Genomic DNA, 7,562 nt, shown 5'->3' on the forward strand with positions numbered 1-7,562 from the left:
ACCCTGTATAAAGTTTATACAGGGTAAACTCATAAGTTGTTCACCCTCTATAACAGAGATGCACAGCTGTTTCCCCCTCCCCTCCCCCAGGTATTTATACATACTCTGGGTTAATTAATTAAGTAAAAAGTGATTTTATTAAATACAGAAAGTCAGATTTAAGTGGTTCGAAGTAATAACAAACAGAACAAAGTGAATTGCCAAGTAAAATAAAATAGAACATGCAAGTCTATGTCTAAGAAAACTGAATACAGATAGAACCTCACCAGTTCCAGTAAACTTACTTTTACAGACTAGTCTCCTTCTAGTCTGGGTCCAGCAATCACTCACGCCCCCTGTAGTTACTGTCCTTTGTTCCAGTCTCTTTCAGGTATCCTTGGGGGTGGAGAGGCTCTCTTTTTAGCCAGCTGAAGACAAAATGGAGGGGTCTCCCAGGAGTTTAAATAGACTCTCATGAGTGGAGACCCCTTTCCTCTCTCCAATGCAAAGTTCAGCTCCAAGATGGAGTTTTGGAGTCATATGGGCAAGTCACATGTCCATGCATGACTCAGAATTCGCAGGTAGGAGCCATGGTTCACTTGCTGCCTTGAAAATCCTCAGGTAAGCTTCTTATGTGGATTGGAGCCTTCCAAGATCCATTGTCCATTAAGTGCTTCTTGACTGGGTACTTAACTTGCACATTCCTCTCTCAATAAGCTGACCAAATGCTCTACTCGACTAGTTAAAATCAAGCAAGTACACAGCCAATATTAATACACCTCTACCCCGATATAACGTGGTCGTGGGGAGCCAAAAATCCGTACTGTGTTATAGGTGAAACACTGTTATATTGGGGTAGCGGCAGCAGGGCTCCAGCGGTGATTTAAAGGGCCCGGGGGCTCCCCACAGCAGCCGGAGCCCCAGGCCCTTTAAATCACCGGCAAGCTCCACTGCTGCAGCCCCGGGGTAGTGGCGGCAGGGCTCCAGCAGTGATTTAAAGCGCTGCCAGAGCCCCGCTGCTACTGTGCTATATGCGAACCCGTGTTATATCGGGTCGCATTATAGCGGGGTAGAGGTGTAACTTTGAAGACAAAAATGATACATGCACACAAATAGGATTAATAGATTCAGTAGATCATAACCTTTACAGAGATAGGTTACATGTCATATGTAGCACAAAACATATTCTAGACGTGTCATATATATATTCATAAGCATATTTCCATAAAGCCTTATGGGGGCACAGTCACATACCCACGCCTTGAATACTGGGACAACCAGAACTGCACACATCTCAAAAAAATGTAATAGAAGTGGGAAAAGTACAGAGAAGGGTCCCAAAATTTATTCAGGGATATGGAACAGCTTCCCTGATGAGGAGAGATTAAAAATACTGGGATTGTTCAGTTTAGAAAAAGGGACAGCTAATGGGGGATATGATAGAAGTCTATAAAATCATGAACGCTGTAGAGCAAGGGAATAAGGAAGTGTTATTTACTCTTTCACATAACACAAACCAGGGCTCACCCAATAATTGGAAGCAGGTTTAAAACAAATGTAAGGAAGTATTTCTTCACACAATGCAATCAACCTGTGGAACTTGCTGCCATGGGATATTGTGAAGGACAAAAGTGTAACAGAATTCTAAAAAGAATTAGTAAGTTAATGGAGGATAAGTCTATCAATGGCTATGAGCCAGGATGGTCAGGTCCTCAACCCCATGCTCTGGGTGTCTCAACTTCTGACAGCCAGAAGCTGGGACTGGATGATAGAGAATAGATCACTCAGGATATCTCCTGTTCTGTTCACTCCATTTGAAGCATCTGGCACTGGCCACTGTCAGAAGACAGATACTGGACTAGATGGACCATTCATCTGACTCAGTATAGCCATTCTTGTGTTCTTCGACATATAGTAATAAAATTAGTGCTTTTTATCCGAGACTCTCATATCAAAAATAGTGGGTTCTTCTTTCATTTTACACATGGGGAAAACCGAAGGACATAAGAACAGCCATACTGGGTCAGACCAAAGGTCCATCTAGCCTAGTATCCTGTCTTCCAACAGTGGCCAATGTCAGGTGCTTCAGAGGGAACAAACAGAACAGGTGATCATCAAGTGATCCACCCCATTGCCCATTCCCAGCTTCAGGCAAACAGAGGCTAGGGACACTATCCCTGCCAACTGTGGCTAATAGCCATTGATGGACCTGTCCTCCATGAATGTATCTAGTTCTTTTTTAACCCTTTTTTGGGCAGAGAGGCTACATGATTTCCTGAGGAAACTAGGACAAGACCCAGGTCTCTTAACTCCCATAACCTAGCTACTGGACCACACTGGCTGTCTACTAGCCATTCTGCAGTTACATTTCTAATGTAATGCATTTATTTGGCAAAACAATGATTTTACTATTTGGGAGAACAAAAATAGGGGGTAGTCTAGACAGAAAGCTGACCACACATCCCAAGCATTGGACCAGCTGCCCCAGGTCAGTAGAGGCTGAGAGAAGATGTCCTTACATCACATTCCAGCAATTCCCCTCTAGCCAAGAGAGGGATACTCTGGAGGGAGCCATACACAATCCACATGTCCATGATGTATGCCTGGAAGTAGTAGGGAATGAGAATGGCAAATGGAAAGCTCCCAGAAGAATCATAACAGCTTTGGTTTTAAATTGTGGCTTGTTTTTTTCCCCAAACTGTTTGAGATTGATGTTGAAGTATTTATAGAGAAAGGTGAATTTATCTGTCATTTAGTAGCACAATACTTTCATCTGCACGTTAATAGTTCCAGCATATTTTGGCTTTTAGGTGATTTTTGTAATGGTAGTGAGTGACAGTTGAGAGCCCTTGCCTGTGAAACATCCCTCTGTTGGATATCAGGAAGAGCCCATATATTTTACAAAATAAAATGCTGGGACATTCTTGAAGGCCTCCCCCCCAGTAGAGGACAATGGGGCAAACTTCAAAATGTGTCCCATTCCATAAATACACAATACATCCCATAGTGCTCATTTTCTATATAGCAATGAACCATTTTTTTTTAAATAATGGTGTTAGCCACCGATATAAAGTACTAAGATGATAGTTGTTTTACTTATGGCTAGGGTAGACACATACTCTGCAGCAGTTGGACATGGCACCAGCTGCACAGTTACCTTGTGCTTCTATTTTGTGAATGAGACTGGGGGGGATGTGATCCTTTTATTTGGGTTTATTTTCTTGTTTGGGGACTCATGGCTTGCTATGCCAGTGAGCAAATGGGTCAGGTGATCTCAGGTTCCTGTGTGGGTATGGAATAGGCACATGCGTGTATACAAATGAACTGATGTCTGCATGGATAGGTTCTGCTTCACCCCAACCCCCTACTTCTTTTTGCTGTCCAGCATGTTGAGAGTGACTCACACACAAGCAATCCTGAATCATGAAGGTCATGACCTCCGATAGTGAGCTGGTAAAAAAGGAGTATTTAAGAAAACATACAATTACAGGAAAATATAAATTACACAGTTTTTGGAGGGAGTAACTAAATCGGTGCTAATGAAACTGAGTCATTTAGACACACAGCCGTACCTGGTTGGATGTTCTCTACACGATGGTGTTTAAAACCCTCTATCAAGACTTTCCAAAGCTTGATATTTATACCTGGGAAGAAGAACAGTTCTGGTCTTAGGTTGAAAAAAATCCTGGGAAATGTAGTTCAGCAAGTGGTTACAATCATTTTAAGTAACTGAATTGCAGATTCTGATTGTAAGGATTTTTTAAAGTTAGTACTACATGGGGGTAATGGTTTGGTATGCATCACACATGAATAATTGAGCAAGTTTACTCAGAGCGGTTCCCTGCCACACACACATGGAAGTGAAACTTTATTTTGTAGCCATGGATAGGTTAACACAAGAGGTGGCCTATTTCCCTAGAGTTCCGGAACAAGAAGTCAGGCAGAAACCTAAGTACAATAGGTATATCTGAGATAAGTGTAAGTTTTGAACCCATATTATATGCACCATTTTGAACTCCTTAACTGGGTAGTGGTACACCTCTACCCCGACATAACACGGTCATGTGGAGCCAAAAATCCCTACCGTGTTATAGGTGAAACGCCGTTATGTTGGGGTAGTGGTGGCAGGGCTGCAGCGGTGATTTAAAGAGCCTGGGTCTCTGGCTGCGGGAAGCCCCAGGCCCTTGAAATCACTGCCCGAGCCCCGCTGCTGCAGCCCCAGGGTAGCAGCGGCAGGGCCCCAGCAGTGATTTAAAGGGCCCAGGGCTCCCAGCAGCAGCCAGAGCCCTGGACCCTTTAAAGCGCCACCGCACCCATGCTGCTACCGCACTAGACGCGAACCTGTGTTATATCAGGTCGCATTATAGCAGGGTAGAGGTGTATTTGCTAAGGTTTTCCTAGGCTTTTCTACTTTAAGTTAAGTTGAATTCACCTTTCCACACCCTTTAGTGAAGTGTCCCTGCCTCAGTTAGTAATCCATATTCCTGTTACACAGGAGATTCATTCTTGTGTCCCAGTGAAAGTGTTCTTTCAAGACCAGCAGTACAACAGATCCTACTAGTACAGCATCAAGTCTGTTCTATTATCCTGAGCTATGTCTCAGAGCTACTCTACCACAAAAGATCCCACATTTCTTCTGCCTTTGAAGAACATAATTAGGGCACTGACAAACATTTAGCATTCAAAAGGCTAGAATGGTGGGAGCTGGCAGGCGTGGAGCACTTTTGAAAGTCTGGCCACTTCACTAAAGCACACACATGGGAACCGAGCTCTTGAAAATGTGGCAACAAGGGCTCAGTGCTGCTACACACACTTTTAGTATCTGATTAGCAAAGTTTCCCACTGAAATCAGGGGGACGACTCATGGAATAAAAGTACTGCTTGGTGAAAGTAAAGGAGAGAGGAAGCCAGCCCTTAATGCATGGAATGTGCCTTTTCTAGTTTGGAACGATAAATAAGTTGTGCTGCCTTGGAGTTTATGTAGAATTAAATAAATAAAATAATTTGGGCTAGGCCAGGAGCTAAGTAAATTCAAATCTTAGCAGCACAATTATTTATATGACTTAACAGCAATACTTATCCCATCCAAAAAAGGAGTTTCAAGTAGGCAATCTTTGATTTCATTTTGTATGAAATTTCTTCCAAAGGACTTATGGAATATGGAAGTAAACATTTCAAAAGCAAGTGCGACCTGGAATGATTCCCACCACCCCTTTAACCTTGTATCCAATATAGACAAAGTAAATCACTTCATGTTAATTTGCTGCTGAAAGAATCCCTTCTGCAGATAGGGGTCTGGCAGCACATGTACTCACGCAATATAGAAGTGGCCAAGGATAGTCAGTCATTTACTGTTTGCCAAAAGGTGCTATCATCAGTGAGACTGCCTTTGAAGGAAGTAGGAGCTGGATGTAGACTAGGGCTGAGATATGGTGCTTGCCATGAGGTGTAGGAAAAGAGGGAGTAGACAAGGAAAGCTACAAAATATAGTTGTTTCAGACATGCTGCAGTTAATGTAAGAAAAAGCATTGTAACAGGGTTTACTCACCACTATGCACTTCCTCATGGCCAGGCATGGCATCGCAGTGTCTTTGCAGGGTAGTAGCCCTTGTCAACAATCACTCTGGAGCTGTGGTGGTTTCTTTCAGACAACTCATCCCTCCAGACAGGGCACAGTCTCTAGCCCATTCCTTCCAGGGTCAGCTATCCACACTAAAGTTCAAAGCTATCTTAACAGAAATAAAAAGCTGCCAGCCTCTCCACAGTTCTTCTTCAGCGAGGTCACATTCAGCCTGCAGCCCCCTTGCTGGGCTCAGCTACCCTGGCACACCGCTTCCTTGAGGCTGGTAGGGGAATCCAGTCCCAACCTCAATTCTGGGTTACAGCCTGGGGCCCTGTACTGCACAGCTAAGTCAAATCTTCTATCCATATTGCAGTTTTCCCTGTGCTATTTCCTTTCTCACCTCTTTACTTGCCTTCTAGGTCTCCCAATCTGTCCCTTGGTTATTCAGGGCACCTCCCTACTTACTCAATATCCTGCAGGCACCTTCTGATTCCCTGCATTCTCTTTCTTCCAGCCTTTCCTCAGCTGGGCCCACTCAGTAGTTAAACCTGAAAATGCCTAATTTCTCTCAGGTAGGGCCCATTCTGTAATCAGGGCTGGCTGAGTCAGGGGCTCTCTGTTGTTATCTCAGAGTGCTGGATGATCTCTGAGTGTTGCTCTCTCTCACTCTCTCTCTGAATTTTATTGTTAGGCTCTGGCCCTGACCCTCTTACACCAATCACTGTAAGTGACTTCTATTCTGGGTTATCTGGATTCTTCTAATGATATCGGGCCAGCCAATGGTGCCATGTTGCAGTCCATGAGCTGAGGATCTGTCCCATTGTTCTCATGTTGGGCCAGATTCTGCCACCCTTATGTTGACTAGTACAATACCCCACAAGCAAGCCCCATTGAAATCAGTGTTAGTAGAGTGAGGTATTACTCAGTGTGAGTAGGGGAGGGGGGAAGAATCTTGCCTATTATGTCTAACTATTCTTTCTACACATAGCAATGTAAATTGAAGGCTGTTTTTTAAATACAACACTTTTAAAAGTAGATTTTTTCCCCTGCCTAATGCAGCTGCCATCTTGTCCTTAAGATGCAGCATGTTACAGTCACTGTGTTTTCTCTGTCATGGGAAATTTCTATTTGTTCAGTCTTTGGGCTCAGTTTTGAGAAGTGCTGAGCACCCCCTATTTCAGTGGGGGTTCAGGGTGCTCAGTACCTTGCAGGAAGCAATTAGTGCCTCTTAGGGTTAAGCCCTTTCTTTGATCTTTTTCCTTGTCCTGAAATGAAAACAAATCTAGACTGAAGAGTAAGTTTTACTCTGTGAGTATGAGCATTAAAAACATCCTTCCTGTGACTTGGAATACCTTTGCCATAGCCTGTGGAGGTTCTTCACCTTGTGTATTATTTTGTGTTTAGGTAACAACTATAGCACCTCTGTCTTGTCTATTTATGTCCTGCTGCTTGTATGTCAGTCTGTGTTGTGATCCGGTGTGCCATATCAGTGTACTTATATTTTCTCATACATTATACAAAGAAGTATCTGACAGATGCTCAAGGAGCAGATTTATACCACATAGATTTATATATCGGCAGAATTGATGCATTCTGACTTGTATATTTAGTATATGTTTTTGAAAGTCATAAAATTTCAACATAGAAGATAGTTTAACATTTTATTATTTTGCAAATGTCAGTTGCATACATGCTGCAATTATCTGTGCATTTGACCATCACCAGCATGAATACACAGTCAAGTAATTGAAAACAATCACCCCACTAGATATGAAATTGTTCTTTTGTGAAAGGAATTGTGCTGAAGGGTTGCCACATTGTCAGAAGTTCAGATGAATATAGGCCAAGATGAGTTTTTCTTTTAGCCAAAAAGTTCCCCAAGGTTGGAAAGCCCCTCAAGGTAAATTAGGACTAAAGGGGGTTATCTGATGGCCCTTACTGATTATCTAGCACAGTTTTGGTCTAACAGGGAGATGAAGCTGTCCATAAAAGGAAAAGTACAGGCAAGCTTGACAGACCA

General features: G+C 43.0%; 1 long non-coding RNA gene across 4 annotated transcripts in view; it reads right to left on the reverse strand.

Annotated features, from left to right (window-relative positions):
* Nucleotides 1-6,044, reverse strand: part of LOC120374841 — a 178,578-nt gene extending 172,534 nt beyond the window's left edge. For 3 of the 4 annotated variants that reach the window (XR_005586282.1, XR_005586281.1, XR_005586280.1), the window contains exon 1: nt 5,528-6,044. This is a non-coding gene — a long non-coding RNA (uncharacterized LOC120374841). Of the gene's footprint in view, nt 1-3,551; nt 3,624-5,527 lie in introns of all 4 variants that reach the window. The other variant, XR_005586279.1, reaches the window with a different exon arrangement.
* Nucleotides 6,045-7,562: the final 1,518 nt, after the last annotated feature.

This window comes from Mauremys reevesii, linkage group 11 (assembly GCF_016161935.1).
Source record: "Mauremys reevesii isolate NIE-2019 linkage group 11, ASM1616193v1, whole genome shotgun sequence".
In the NCBI taxonomy this organism is placed as follows: Eukaryota; Metazoa; Chordata; order Testudines; family Geoemydidae; genus Mauremys; species Mauremys reevesii.